Source organism: Geotrypetes seraphini, chromosome 7 (genome assembly GCF_902459505.1).
Source record: "Geotrypetes seraphini chromosome 7, aGeoSer1.1, whole genome shotgun sequence".
Lineage (NCBI taxonomy): Eukaryota > Metazoa > Chordata > Amphibia > Gymnophiona > Dermophiidae > Geotrypetes > Geotrypetes seraphini.
This window is the reverse complement of record NC_047090.1, coordinates 100,497,131-100,513,450: the sequence shown is the minus strand read 5'-3', so window position 1 is coordinate 100,513,450 and position 16,320 is coordinate 100,497,131. Positions and strand designations below refer to the sequence as shown.

At 43.6% G+C, this 16,320-nt stretch overlaps 1 protein-coding gene across 7 annotated transcripts in view; it reads right to left on the bottom strand.

The window, feature by feature from the left end:
* RAD51B (RAD51 paralog B) overlaps positions 1–16,320 on the bottom strand; it is a 1,288,364-nt gene that overhangs the window by 878,253 nt on the left and 393,791 nt on the right. The gene's annotated exons all lie outside the window — the stretch shown is intronic.

Genomic DNA, 16,320 nt, shown 5'->3' with positions numbered 1-16,320 from the left:
ATGCCCCCCTCTGAGGAAGCAAGGTCAGACCCAGGACGGTGGACAGAGGTCTCTGTGCAGACCGAGACCATCATCAAGCGCTACACTACACTACAAAATGAATAATTTCTAAAAACGCATGAGCAATATCTGATAAAATGAGGAGTAATAAGTGAAATACAGGCAGTCCCTGAGTTACAGACACCCAACTTAAGTAAGACTCGTACTTAAGAACACGGTTGCGGCTTCATTTGATTCCAGTGGCATAGACTCCTACACAGATTCAGAAATGATGCCTGTCCACATTAAGAACAGTGTGTGGTTATGGATAGTGTACCTTAGAAGGAACACTGGTAGGGACAGTTGGCCCTCTTTTCAGCTGGGAGCAAAGGTAAGCAGAAAGAATCTTAAAATCTATAAGTTCTGAGTTACATACAAATCCGACTTAAGAACAGCTTTAAAAACGTAACTCGCTCCTTCCGATACACCACTGGACCACCAGGATTTAAAAAGGTAATATGCGCTCCATAAGATGCACAGACATTTCCACCCACTTTATTTATTTATTTATTTTTTTTTTTTTTGGGGGGGGGGGGGAGTATGTCTTATGAAGCGAAAAATATGGTAAATTTGAAAATTTACAGGCCGTGCAGCTGGATGGAGATCTCATGCAGGAACTAAGGAGCCTCAGGGAGGAGGTGATACGCCTGAGAAGCATCTGAGAGGATGAGGCCTACATCGACGGAGTCGTCCAGGAGCTGTCCCAAATCACCGAGCAGGCCCATGACAAGTCAATCCTCGAGACGCCCAAATCATCAGCTTTGAAACCAACAATTGGGATACAGGAAATGGCTAGCGGCACTGACTCCTGGCAGCTGGTGACCTCCTCCACGGGCAAACATAGGAGACCACCCCCCACCCCCCCCCCTTTTTCAATCTCTTCATCTTCTCCTTCTTCTTACAAACAGGGCAGCTATACATCAATCCCTCAACTCACCCTGTGGAACAGATTCCAGATTCTTCAGGAAGGAACTGCCGATGAGGAACAGGAGCAGGAACAGGAGCAGGCCCAACACACAGCTCCATCTCCAGGGACAACTGACCGGCTCCCCCCAAAGAAGCGCAGAGTAATAGTCATCGGGGATTCCATGCTGAGTTACCTCAGCAGTCTTCCTTCCAGCCACACTTGTTCTTTGCAGGGATGCAGGCCTCTTGCATGCTGCACGTGACTAACGGCTTGAAGGTCAAACACGTGCAGCTGAACAAGTGCCGCTGAAGACAGGAAGAAGCAGCCCAGAAAATGAAAGAGTCATGGGATAAGTGGCAAAGTTCAGCTGTGGATTAGGAATTGGTTATCAGATAGAAAACAGAGGGTAGGGTTAAATGGCCATTTTTCTCAATGGAGGAGAGTAAACAGTGGAGTGCTGCAGGGGTCTGTACTGGGACTGGGGTTATTTAACTTATTTATAAATAATTTGGAAATTGGAATGATGAGTGAGGGGATTAAATTTGCAGATGACACTAAACACGCTTTTTACTTATGCGGATGATATTTTTATACTGATTGAGATTGACCCAAATACAGTGGTACCTTGGTTTACGAGCATAATCTGTTCCAGAAGCAAGCTCATAATCCAAAGTGCTCGTATATCAAAGCAAAGTTCCTCATAGGATATAATGGAGACTCAGACAATTTGTTGCTACTGCTGCCAGCGACTGACATAAACATGACAGAACTGCAGAGGAGCGAGAAAGGTGATGGAGCAGTGCCAGTTCTACAGGGAAGAGGAGGAGGAAGAAAAACGGTTCCGAGGGGCGAGATGCTGAGTAGAGAATGACACAGTGGCACTTAACCCGCGGCTACTGCGTTTAACCGTGGGTAACCCACCAAAAACGGGGAATGAAAATTAGCAGCCTCTGCGGGGACGGGGACAAGGCCATCACCGCCCCGTGGAGCGGTGAATGGTCTTGTCACCGCAGTGAGGCATAAAGGATCGTGCGGTCCTCGCAGCCCCCACCCGCACGTCGGCTCGATCGTTTAACCAGCTTTCTCTCTCCACCTCACCTTAGTTTGCCGGCTTTCTTTTTCGGCGACCGGAACACTTTCAAAAGAGCCGCGCACGCGCGGCTGCTCAGTATTCAATCTTCTGCTCTGACCCAACCGGAAACAGGAAGTTGCAGCAGAGCAGAAGATTGAACTTTGAGCAGCCGCACGTGTGCGGCTCTTTGAAAGCGTGCCGGTCGCCGAAAAAGAAAACCGGCAAACTAAGGAGAGCTGGAGAGCAGTAGCGTACCAAGGGGGGGGGGGGCGGCGGGAAGGGCGAAAAAGGTAATGGCGCCAGGCCTTGGAGCACCGAGGCAGACCTCTTCTCCCCCTCCCAGCTGAACCCCCGCTGACCCTCCTATCTCTCCCCCCCCAAGTGAACCTTTCCGACCCTCCCAGCGAAAGCAGCAAACCTCCCTCCAGTAGCGTCGGCTTTCTCCTCCCTCTGCCGCATCACTGATGACATCATCCGTGACGCGGCAGAGGGAGGAGAAAGCCGCTAAGGAGGTTTGCTGCTCTCGCTGGGAGGGTCGGAAAGGTTCACGGGGGGGAGATAGGAGGGTCAGCGGGGGTTCGGCTGGGAGGGGGGAGAAGTGGTCTGCCTCGGTGCTCCACTACCTTCTTCGGGCAGCAGCAGCGTTTACAATTTGCTGCTGTTGCCGGCTTCAGGCCTTGTTCTCTGCCGGGTCCTGCCTACTTCCTGTTTTCATGAAGACAGGACCCGACAGAGAGGAAGGCCTGAAGCGGGCAACAGCAGTGAATTGTGAATGCTGCTGCTGCCCGATGAAGTTCAGGACATCGGGGAAGGAGCAGGGAGAAATCGGCTGCTGGCTTGGGGGTGAGGGTAGGGAAAGAATCGTGGAAGTGGAGAAATTGGCATGATGGCTTTGTGGGGGCTAGGGGGAGAGAGAAAGAAAGGAAAAAATAAAGAGGTGGGGCCAGGGGGAGAGAGAAAGAAAGGCAGAAATAAAGAGGGGTCAGGGGGAGAGAGAAAGAAAGGCAGAAAGAAAGAGGGGGACCAAGGGGAGAGAGAAAGAAAGGCAGAAATAAAGAGGGGGTCAAGAGGGAGAGAAAGAAAGGCAGAAAGAAAGAGGAGGGCCAGGGGGAGAGAGAAATAAAGAAGGAGGCCAAGGGAAGAGAGAAAGAAAGGCAGAAATAAAGAGGGGGGCCAGAGGGAGAGAGAAAGAAAGACAGAAATAAAGAGGAGTCAAGGGCGAGAGAAAGAAAGGCAGAAAGAAAGAGGAGGGCCAGGGGGAGAGAGAAAGAAAGAGGGGGGCCAGGGGGAGAGAGAAAGAAAGAGGGGGGGCAGGAGAAGAAAGAAGAAGGACCAGAGACTCATGAAATCACCAGACAAAAAGGTAGGAAAAATGATTTTATTTTCAACTTAGTGATCAAAATGTGTCCGTTTTGAGAATTTATATCTGCTGTCTATATTTTGCACTATGGCCCCCTTTTACTAAAACGCAATAGCGGTTTTTAGCGCAGGGAGCCTATGAGCATCGAGAGCAGTGTGGGGCATTCAGCGCAGCTCCCTGCGCTAAAAACCGCTATCGCAGTTTAGTAAAAAGGGAGGGGGAATATTTGTCTATTTTTGTATAGTTGTTACTGAGGTGACATTGCATAAAGTCATCTGCCTTGACCTCTTTGAAAACCCGCGGAATATAAATTATAATTAACATTTTCTCTGCGTACAGCGTGCTTTGTGTTTTTAAAATTTTATTGTTGGTAGATCATTTTGACTTGGTCACAAAGGTAAGGGGGAGGGAGGGAGGGGAGCTGCTGAAAGACATCTAGTAATCCTTGCAGGCTTGACTGTGCAGGGAATTATTTTTGTAAAATCATGTTTTGTTATGTGACTGGCATTATCTAGACTTTAATTTCTATGAATGAATAGAATGAAAATGATATAAAATTACTTGCTTGCGGGGACCGCGTGTTCCGGCTCACACAAGGAAGGAGGGGGTGAAAGGGAAAAAGTTTCTCTTCCTTGGAAATAGATTCTGAAGTGACCTCATCAAAGAAGACCAGCACCAAATGTACAAGAAATCCCTTAAACAATGTCAAAAGAGCCCAAAATAGAAAACTGCTACTGCCTTGAGACTCCATTATTGAAGGAATCAACTTGAAATCACAGAAGAGACAGGAAAAGGTTAAATGCCTCATGGAATCCTCAGGTAAAAAACACAAACCAAATTGTGAATGAAATCAGAGCAGACAGTAAGAATTATAAAATTGATGTCATTATCCATCTGGAAAAAAAGGCATACTAGAAATAATGCCTCAGCAATACAATTTTCAGAAGTTCTATTTGCTCATGGTAAGGGAGAAGAGAGACTGCTAGTGATGGTGGGGGGACTGAGAGAAGATATGAAAGAAGGGTGGTAGAAAGGAACAGATGGTAAAGGAGGGAGGGAAGGGTGGTGGTGGAAAGGAATAGAACAGACATTGAAAGAGGGTAGAGAGGAACAGACCCTGAAAGGAAATGTGGAAGGCAGAGTGGGGAGAAGACGCTGGAAGGGAAGAAGACAGATGCCAGACTATGGGGGAGCGGAGGGAAGAAGATGGGTGGTAGACGGGGACGGTGACGGGGCGGTGAATGGGATGGCAGTGGCAGTGACGGGGCGGTGAAAGGGATGGCGGTGATGGTGACGGGGCGGTGAAGGGAATGGCGGTGACGGGGCGGTGCAGAGGATGGTGGGCCAGGGACGGTGCAGTGACGGGGACAGATTTTTTCCCCGTGTCATTCTCTAATGCTGAGCCCACAGTGGGGAGTGTTTATACCACCTCCCCTTACACCTCTGAAGTGTTTATTCCATCTCCCTCTGGATTACCGTGTGGACAGAATGGTTAAGTAACCAGAAGGCAGGTGAATTCAAGAGAACTTTGCTCTTTCCACAGCTGAACAAACCATGTAACTTGCTACTCATTGGGGTCTTGCAGCTTTAATTTTTTTTTTGTTCGTTTTGTGCCGTGGATGCCTACCTTCTTGCCGGCTCCCTCCTACTTCTTGCCGCAGTGCTTGCTCAAAGCCGCGGGCAGCGGTTCCCACGTGCTCTCCACAGCCGACCCAGAAGCCCTCCCTCTGATGTCGCAGCGTGAGAGGGAACGACTCCGGGCCAGCCGCAGGAAGTATGCAGGAGCCGGCGCCAGCGGCCCCAAACAAACACCTCAGCAAGGAGGAGGGAGCCTGCAAGAAGGCAATCATCCAGGGGCGGCAGAGGGAAAAACCTCATTGCCCTCGAGCAGGCCGCACAGGGCAGCAAGTTGGACACCCTAAAAGGAAAAACTGCAGTGTGGAAGAGAAGCAGAAAGAAAATCTGCAGTCAATGTGCGTGCCTTGCAAGGTATGGAGAGGATGCGGGATGTTTTACTTTGGGAAACGCTCATATAGCGAGTCAAGCTCAGTTTCCAAGTCGCCGATTTTACAAATGTTTTGCTCGTCTTGCAAAACACTCGTAAATTGAGGTTTGACTGTATTACCAATTTAACCTTTAAAATAAATCACTGTATCTCTAAACTTCAAACTTGGGCTATGTCTGTCCTGATGAAGCTAAATGATGGTTAGGCCCAAAATTAGGTTAGGCCCAAATGGCCTAAATGGTGGTTAGGCCCAAAATTGGATTATCTTCCTTCCACTGTACTTTTGGATTCTGGAGCCTTCCTACAAATTGAGTTCTCCTCTAAGATTTTGGAAATACTTTTTGACTCTTCTCTTACTTTTAAGGATCAAATAAACTCTCTGGTTAAGAAATGTTTTTTCAGCTTACAAATGTTGAGGAAGGTCAGATCTCTTTTCCATCAATATCATTCTTCTGGTTTGGTCCAATCTATTATATTATCCCGGTTAGATTATTGTAACGCCATTTCAAGTTTCAACTTTATTAAATTTTAATATAGCGACCATCGACGGACACCTGGCTGGTTTACAATGTTAAAAATGAAAGGTTAAAAGTAAATTATTATTTAAAAAAATGGGGGTAGAAGTGAAACATTAATTGGACAAATTACAAGTACAAATGTGAGCTTGAGTATGAAGGGGAAAAGGAAAATTGATAAATACATCAGTAAAAAGAAAACAATTTATCTTGGCATCACTAAGAACTGCCCTCAAAGACTACAATTGATTCAGAATACCGCCGCAAAGTTGATCTATGGAAAGAACAAATTCGACCATGTGACTCCTTTGCTTTTCTCTCTCCATTGGCTCCCGGTTTATTTTAGAATACAGTTTAAGTGTTATGATTTGTTTTTAAGATTTCATATGGTAACTTTGCTCCTCATGTTCCTCTGCTATGGAATGTTTAAAGATTTTCATATGCGAGAGGCATTCATCGATTTAAACTTTCTCTTCCTTCTAGGAAAGGAATTCAAGGAGTTTTTAGCAGCTCTCTGGCGTTTAAATTTCCCCAACTATGGAATGAACTTCCCCTAATTTTGAGGTGTCCCAGTTCTTTCCAACTCTTCCGTAAACTTCTAAAAACTTTTTTATTCGCTAAACATTTTGAAAACTAACTCATGTATTTTAGTTTACTTTATTTTTTTTAATTTATTGTTAACCGCGTCGAGCTTCCTTTGGTTGAAGACCCAGTATTTAAGGTTAAGTTTTAGTTTAGTTTTAGTTTTAAAATGTTTAAAGTTGTTAAAACGCATGTGGATTGTGAAAACTTGCAGGCAGACCTTAGGAAATTAGAAGATTGGGCGTCCAAGTGACAGATGAAACATAATGTGGACAAATCCAAAGTGATGCACAATGGGAAGAATAACACAAAATCATAGTTACCGAATATAGGGTCCACCAAACCGTATCAACCATTCCCAGATCCCGATGCATACTATAGCTATCAACCTTTTAATCTCCCTGGGAATGCCAAGGCTAATTTCTTGTTGTAAACCGCCTAGAACTGAAAGGTATTGGCGGGATAGAAGACATCAATGTAATGTAATGTAAAAGGATCTGGGTGTCATCGCAGACAATACGACAAAACCTTCTGCCCAATGTGCAGCGGTGGGCAAAAAAGCAAACAGGATGCTAGGAATTATTATAAAAAAGGATGGAAGACAAGACTAAGGCCTACTTTTACGAAACTGCGATAGCAGTTTCTAGCGTGGGGAGCTGTGCTGAATGGCCCGCGCTGCTCCCGACGCTCATTGAGTTCCTATGAGCAGCGCGGGCCATTCAGCACAGTTCCCTGCGCTAAAAACTGCTATCCCAGTTTTATAAAAGAGGGGATGAGAATGTTATAATGCCCCTGTTTTGCTCCATGGTGCCACCTCTTCTGCAGTATTGCGTCCAATTCTGGTCTCCTTATCTCAAGAAATATATAGCGGCACTAGAACTCCTCTCATATGAGGAAAGACTAAAAAGTTTAGGGCTCTTCAGCTTGGAAAAGAGACAGCTAAGGGGAGATATGATTGAAGTCTACAAAATCCTGAGTGGAGTACAACGGGTACAAGTGGATCAATTTTTCACTCCGTCAAAAATTACAAAGACTAGAAGACACTTGATGAAGTTACAGGGAAATACTTTTAAAACCAACCGGAGGAAATATTTTTTCACTCAGAGAATAGTGAAGCTCTAGAACGCAATGCCAGAGGTTGTGGTAAAAGCGGATAGCACAGCTGGTTTTAAGAAAGGTTTGGACAATTTCCTGGAGGAAAAGTCCATAGTCTGTTATTGAGAAAGACATGGGCTTGCCCTGGATCGGTAGCATTGAATGTTGCTATTCCCTGGGTTTTGGCCAGGTGCTGGTAACCTGGATTAGTCACCAAGAGAACGGGCTACTGGGCTTGAAGCACCATTGGTCTATCCCAGTAAGGCTATTCTTATGTTCTTATCTCAAACAAGATATAACGGAATTAGAAAAGGTACAGAGAAGGGCGACAAAAATGATAAAAGGGATGGGGCGACTTCCCTATGAGGAAAGGCTAAAGCTGCTAGGGCTTTTCAGTTTGGAGAAGAGACAGCTCAGTAGTGATATGATAGTGGATAGTGAATCACTTGGTCACTTTCCAAAAATACAAGGGGACATACGATGAAGCTACTAAGTAGTAGGTTTAAAACAAACCTGAAAAAAATTTATTCACGCAACGTGTAATTAAACTGTGGAATTTGTTGCCAGAGAATGTGGTGAAATTAGTTAGCTTAGTGGGGTTTGAAAAAGGTTTGGATAATTTCCTAAAAGAGACATTCGTAGGCCATTATTGAGATGGCTTGGGGAAATCCACTGCTTATTCCTAGGATAAGCAGCATAAAATCTGTTTTACTATTTGGGATCTAGCTAGGTACTTGGGACTTAGTTTGGCCACTGTTGGAAACAGGATTTTGGGCTTGAGGGACCTTCAGTCTGTCACAGTATGGCAATTCTTATGTTCTTATAAAAGCAGTTCACAATAAATATACAGAGAAGATTGTCAATATTCATAAAGGAAAGACAAAATGCATATCATAAAAGGGCAAAAGTTCAAATAAATAAACAAAATGAAACAAATAGAATAAACAGAAAAGGCTGTAACATCTATCGGGCAAGTACAAAACCACAGAATCTTATAGCTAGCTGCCAAAAGCCTGCTCAAAATAAGCCTTAAGAGCTCTCTTAAATTGGAGCAAAAAAAGTTCTTCTTTTATATAAGAAGGGAGAGCATTCCACAAATAGGAAGCTAAAAGGAAGAAAGCTCATAATGTGTCTTAGCTGGTGGTGGGAATACTCCACTATGGAGTGCCTCAGGGAGCTTTACTTTCACCTCTCCTCTTCAACCTCTATGTCAAACCAGTACTGGACATAGCGGGTAAACACCGCATCAGAATCCACTCCTTCGCTGACGACCTACAACTCTATCTTCCCCTAGGCCGTCACCGAGACACACAAATCAAAAATCTCCAGTCTTGCTTAACTGAAATAAAGTCTTGGATGACCGTAAACAAATTACAGTTAAATGAATCCAAGACAGAACTTCTCTGGATCCACAAAGATTTATGCGTATACCCCCGTCCGTCCTTTTCCTGGGCCACAAACACCCTTACACCCAAAGACAACATCCGCAGCCTAGGAGTAACTCTTGGCTCTAATTTATCAATGACAGATCACGTATCCAAACTAGTATCATCCTCCTTCTACTACCTCCGCCAGCTAAAAACCATACGTGCCTACTTCTCAGAATCTGAATTTGCCCAACTACTCCACGCTTTTGTTCTATCCCGCATAGACTATTGTAACGCTCTACTAGTGGGCCTGCCTACCAAAACTCTCTCCCGCCTCCAAAGGGTGCAAAACGCTGCAATCCGCCTTCTGAAAAACCTAGGCATCCGCGACCATGTTACCCCTGCATTAGCTTCCATGCACTGGCTGCCCATTCAAAAACGCTGCACCTTCAAGGCCCTGCTCCCAGCTTGACTTAACTGAACGGTCCTGATCTCCGATGGGACCTATTTTACACTCTGCTTCTTCAGGGGATCAGAAGATAGAAATGCTATTCAGAAAGGTCAATTACTGAATCATAACTTTAACAATTCTTTATGTCCTTTAATTCTGTTGTGCCACGCCTTATCTCAAAAAAGATATAGCATCATTAGAAAAGGTTCAAAAAAGAGCTACCAAGATGACAAAGTGGACGGAACTCCTCTCGTATAAGGAAAGACTAAACAGGTTAGAACTCTTCAGTTTGGAAAAGAGACAGCTGAGGGGAGGTATGATTGAAGTCTACAAAATCTTGAGTAATGTAGAAGGGAACAAGTGGATCGATGTTTAACTCCGTCAAAAATTATAAAGATTAGGGGACATGTGATGAACTTACAGAGTAATACTTTTAAACCCAATGGAGGACATATTTTTTCACTCGGAGAATAGTTAAGTTCTGGAACGCATTACCAGAGGTTGTGTTTAGAGTGGTTAACGTAGCTGGTTTTAAGAAAGATTTGGACAATCTCCTGGAGGAAAAGCCCATAGTCTGTTATTGAGATAGACACGGGGGAAGCTACTGCTTGCCCTGGATTGGCAGCATGGAAAGTTTCTACTATTTGGGTTTTTGCCAGGTACTAGTGACCCGGATTGGCCACCATGAAGACGGGCTACTAGTCTAAGATGGACCATTGGTCTGACCCAATAAGGCTATTCTTATGAGTGCTCAGGGATTTGTATTGGGACAGGGATCTGTATGGGTATTTAACATTTATAAATGATCTGGAAATGAGAATGATGAGTGAGGTAAATACATATGCAGATAAATTGCTAAATCACATGCAGACTATGGGAAATTCAGGAAAACCTTAGAAAATTAGAAGACTGCATTTGTGCAGATTAAGTTTCATCTGCTGTATGTCTTTTTCCATAGGTTGGAGATTTTGGTTTCTTAGGATAAGGTGGATTCAAGTATGACTCAGAGTATTTTAGAAGATTTGTTGATGTTTAAAGTGTTTCCTGAGGGTAATGTGATAGTTGTAGGTGCTGTTTGCAAGGTGTTGTGAAACCAAAGTACTTTGTTTTTGTTGTATTAGCTCATTTATTGTGTGTAGCCCAGTAATGTACATCCCTGCCATTATAATTTTCTGTGAAGCATCAATTGAGTTGCATTTGATAAGGATGTCATCTGCATAAGACAGTAGACATTCATTATTGTTGAAGCTAATTTTGCCCAAGGAACCCATGAAGAGGTTATAAAGTATTGGGGAGACTGGGGATCCCTGGGGAATACCACAGAATGCCTGCCAGTTTCTGGAGAAAACACTATCTTTCTAGACAAGGTAGTTTGCATTCTGTAGGAAATCTTTGAACCAATTTAGTATGATGCCCTTTATGCCTATTTAATTTTGCTTGGTTAAAAATTGTTGGTGGTTGATAGAGTCAAAGGTGGTAGATATATCAAATTGGTGTAAAACTGCTTGGTGTCCCTTGCTTAAGGTTTGCTTGATTTTGGTGGGTAGGGTTAACAGAAGAAGTTCTGTGCTGTGCTGTGGGCGAAAGTTGAACTGAGAGGGAAGGAGACAGAATAATTTTTTTTATATATATAGGCAGAGAGTTGTTTACAGTCATGCACCTCTGAGCTTAGTTAGTATTGGGATGCCAATAATTGCCTATAAATGAGCCTATAATTTGAAGTATTTGTTAGGTCAGTGTTTTGGGTCTTGGGAATAGGGGTGAGAACAATGTGACCTACTTAGGATGGTAATTGGCTATGATGCAGTAGGTTGTTTAAGAGATTGGTAACCCAGTTTATGATGTAGGCCAGGGCATCTGTTAGTAAATGGTTGGATGCTGCTGTGAGTAAATAGTTGTTTTTTTAAGTGTGGTTGTGCTGGAAGTACTACTACTAGTTAGCAGGGGTAGGGAACTCCGGTCCTTGAGAGTCGGGTTTTCAGGATTTCCCCAATGAACATGCATTGAAAGCAGTGCCTACAAATAGATCTCATGCACATTCATTGGGGAAATCCTGAAAACCAGACTGGAATACGGCTCTCGAGGACTGGAGTTCCCTACCCCTGAGTTAGAGGCTCAAAGGTGTGCCAAATTTGATCAGCTGAACAAGGGCCCGTTATCATTGGGTGTGGGGTGTACACTGGTGTGGGGTGTACAGTAGTGACTGCTTTCTCAACCTCAAATTGTATATTTTTGATCTTGTTCAGGAAGAAGTCAGCGAGGATCTGAGCATTAGGTTAAGAATTAATGTCAGAAAGACCTAGTTTTGGAGGTTGCAGTCAAGGTATGCATTAAGCTTATTGATATCAACATTTGAGCAAAGTGAGGAGGTTTTAGCTTCTGCAATGTTGAATTTGTATTTATTGACCACAGCTCTCCAGGCAGCCTTATGTTTCTGTAAGTTACTTTTTTACCATTGCCTCTCGAATCTTCTGCTCAGTATACAGTGGTGGCCCAAATGGGAACCAGAATGCTAGGTATTATTAGGAAAGGGATAGAAAATAAGTCAAAGAATATTATAATGCCTCTATCACTCCAAGGTGTAAGCTCACTGAGTATCTTGTGCAATTTTGGTCATCATATCTCAAAAAACAGACTTAGAAAAAAATTCAAAGAAGGAAATGGAACTTTTCTCATATGAGGAAAGGCTTAAGGGGTTAGGGCTCTTCAACTTAGAAAAGAGACGGCTGAGGGGGGTTATGATAGATGTCTACAAAATCCTGAGCATCAATTGTTTACTCTTTCAAAAACTGCAAAGACTAGAGATACTCTATGAAGATACATGGCAGTACTCTTAATAAAAGGATAGGAGAAACTATTTTTTCACTCAATAAATAGTTAACATAAGAGTTGCCATACTGGGACAGACTGAAGGTCCATCAAGCCCAGTATCCTATTTCCAACAGTGACCAATCCAGGTCATAAGTACCTGGCGATATCCGAAGGAGTAAAACAGATTTTATGCTCTTTGCCAGAGGATTTGGTAACAGCAGTTAGTGTATCTGGGGTTAAAAAGGGTTTAGACCAGTTCCTGAAGGAAAAGTCCATAATCTGACATGGGGAAAGCAACTTTTAACCCTGAGATTGGTAGCATGAATTCTTTCTACTCTGGGATTTTGCCAGGTACTTGTGATCTGGATTGGCTACTGTTAAATGCAGGATCTTGGGCTTAATGGACCATTGGTCTGACCCAGTGGCTTTTCTTATGTTATGTTAAACTTTAAAACAAAAGAGGAGTGGGGAAGGGACACCAACTTAAGGGACAATTTATTAAAAATATATAAAAAGCTGATACATACAGTATACAATATATACACAAGAATATGAAGGTCCATCACAAAAAGGATTGAAAGACTCTTTTGTTAGGCCTGCATATTCTTGTGTATATTTATCAGCTTTTTATATATTTTTAATAAATTGATTGTCCTTTAAGTTGGTTGACTGAGTCCCTTCCCCACTCCTTTTTTGTTTTACACTTTTGCACATGGGGTTGCATTTCCTATGTTGTGAGATATATTTATATTTTAAATTTTTGCCATTTATCCTTAAAGTAGAATTCTTGTTTAACTTGAAGCATCATTATCTAAAAAGTCCCAGTGTCTTGAAAAACCGTAGGACAAGTACCATTGTCCACAAAAACATTATGTTGTCAAGAATGTGTGTCTGTTTGTGTATATGTGTGTGTGAGAGAGAGAGAGAGCTCATCTGAAATTTCAAAATAAGTGTTTCAGTCCTGTTCTGCTTTGCTGACAGCCATGGCAAATCAACAACTTTACTCTTCTCCTGTTCCAACATTTTTGGCAGTTCCTCAGTGCTGAATCCAACAGAAAAGGTGTTGATAGACCAGAATTTCTTGCAGTTGATGTTGGAAAAGTGCTCACAAGCTCTTTGTGTGTAGACATAGCCATGGCAGATCAGCATAGTTCCTCTCCCCATGGCAGTGGTGAAAGAGACCTTTAAGCATCAAATTTGGAAAATCAATTCCAGAAGTGAGACCACTAACAGAATCAGCTTTCTTCTGATGAATTTCCAGAACTAAGAAGGAAGCAGTATTCAACAATGCAACTCATCTGCTGTTTTTATCACCTATTTTCCACACAGCTTCATGTTCCTTATTCAGTCACTGATTTATCAAGTCAAAGATTTTGTCAGGAATCAGACGCAGAAGACACCATAACTCAGTGCCTTGTTAACTAGGGCTGATAAAACAAGGTTATTGGATACTCTAGGCAAATCTTATGACTCCCCCTCCCCCATTTTGTTAATTAAACTCAATAATCATGATCCTATTAAAATGTATACATGGACCATTGCACAGGTGATGGGCCTGGAGGGCCGCCGCGGGAGCGGACCGCTGGGCGGGATGGACCTCTGGTCTGATTCTTATTCTTATGACATTGTGGGCTTCATTTTACAAGCCCTATTTGCATTTAATGCATGCATAAGCTAACACTTAAACATTTTTTTTTTATTTGGATTTAACTGCCTTTTCATGAAGAGATTCACCCAAAGCAGTTTACAACACACTGAATAAAAATCAGATACTAAAGTATTTTCCCTCTCTGTCTGGGTAGGCTCACAATCGGTACCTGGGGCAATGGAGGGTTAAGTGACTTGCTCAGAGTCACAAGGAGCTGCGCTGGGATTGAACTTGCAACCTAATGGTGCTAAAACAGCAGTTCTAACCTCTAGGCTACTCCACTAGAAAAAATATATTGCATAAACATTTAAGTCCTTGTTTTAGAAGGCCAGGAAAGGCATGTCCCAAACGCAAGGGCATGCAAATTGCAAGAGTTTAGGCTGGAGATGTTTTGGGTGGGACAAAGGCATGTCAGATCCATAGACTTTTATTCCCAACTTCAGAAGGGGCTAAACCCCTGTTTCCTAAAACTAAACTAAACTAAACTAAACCTTAAGTTTGTATACCGCATCATCTCCACGGAAGTAGAGCTCGACACAGTTTACAGGAATTACTAAAGAAAGGAACTCCAAAGGGAAGAAGAAGGGCTTGGTGGAAAGGAAAGAAGGAGGGGACTAAGTAGAGTGGAGAGGGAGGGAGTGGTTACATTTTAGAGAAAAGCCAAGTTTTCAAATGTTTTCTGAAGCGTTGGAGGGAAGGCGAACTTCGAAGAGGGGTAGGTAAGCTGTTCCATAGCTCGGTGATCTTGAAGAGGAGGGATGATCCAAGTTTTCCTGTATGGGAGATGCCTTTTAAAGAGGGGAATGATAGTATGAATTTTAGAGTGGATCTGGTGGAGTTAAGATTCGGGGAGAGCCAAGATAGTGGAAACAGGGGAGGAAGGATGCCTTGTAGAGACTTGAAGGCTAGGCAGGCGCATTTGTAGTGAACCCTGAGGAGAACTGGGAGCCAGTGAAGTTTAGACAGAAGTGGGGAGACATGGTCGAATTTGCTTTTTGCGAATATTAGTTTAGCCGCGGTGTTTTGAATCCGTTGAAGTCTGAGAAGACTTTTCTTTGTTAGGCTTAGGTAGATGGAGTTGCAGTAATCCAGTCTGGATAGAATAATGGATTGAACGAGGACAGCGAAATGTTGTTGGTGGAAGCAGGATCTGACTTTCCTTAGCATGTGAAGGTTGAAAAAGCATTTTTTTACTAAGGAGTTGAGGTGATCGTTGAAGGACAGTGTAGAGTCGATGATGATTCCCAGAACTTTGCTTGAGTGTTCAAGCTGCAGTTTGGTACCAGAGGATAGTGGGATGAGGGTGGGCAGTTGATCTAATTTTGGGCCTAGCCAGAGTAGTTTTGTTTTGGTCTCATTAAGTTTCATTTGAACAGTGAGAGCCCAGGATTGGAGATTCGTTATACAAGATGAGATGTTATCAGAGAGGTTGGTGAGGTTGGAATCGGTCTCGAGGAGGATAAGGATGTCGTCGGCGTAGGTGTAAAGTGTCTCAGAGGGGGATAATTGGAGGAGTTTCAGGGAGGACATATAAACATTGAAAATAATCGGGGATAGAGGTGAACCCTGAGGAACTCCGCAGATCGGTTTCCAGGGGGAGGATGAGGAACCGTTCATGTTAACGCAGTAGGAGCGAGAGCGTAGGAATTTTGAGAACCAATCTAAGACTGTGGAGTTTATGCCAATTTCAGAGAGTTGGAGGATTAGTATGTCATGATGGACAATGTCAAAAGCTGCAGATAGGTCGAATTGAAGAAGGACAGCGAATTTGTTGCAGGAGTGAAGATGTTGGACTTTTGAAATTAGAGAGGCCAGAAGGGATTCGGTGCTGAAGTTGGGTCTGAAGCCATGTTGGTAGGGTAGTAGAATGGAGAATCTCTCGATAGGATGAGAGTTGGGTAGCTATGATGGACTCCAGCATCTTGGTCAGAAGAGGAATGTTAGCTATTGGGCGGTAGCTGGATGGTGTGGAGGGGTTTAGATCAGCTTTTTTGAGTAGGGGGGATAGGGCAATGTGTCCCATTTCTGCAGAAAATAGGCCTGAGAGTAGGGCGGAATTTAAAAGTTTGGTGAGAGATGAGATGGCTTGTGTGGGAATATTTTCGTATAAGTAGGAGGGGAAGGGATCGAAGGTACAGCTGCAGGATTTTAACTTGAGGCAGAGTTTGGAGACCTGGGAGTCGGAGACGAGATCCAAGGCAGTCCAGGATCTGTCGGCTGGGATGTGGTTGGCATCGGTTAGATTAGGGTTGGAGGTGGCAAGCACCAGAGAGTCGTAAGAGGGTGTTGGAGGGAAGGAGCATCGTAAGGTAGTGACTTTCTCATTGAAAAATTTTGCTAGTTCATCAGCAGATGGCGAGGAGGGGGGCGTAGCGGGATCGTGATTGGAGGATATGGAACGCCAAATGTTGAAGAGTGTATTGCTTTGGTTGTTGGATCTGGAGATTTTGTTGCCGTAGTAGTTCTTC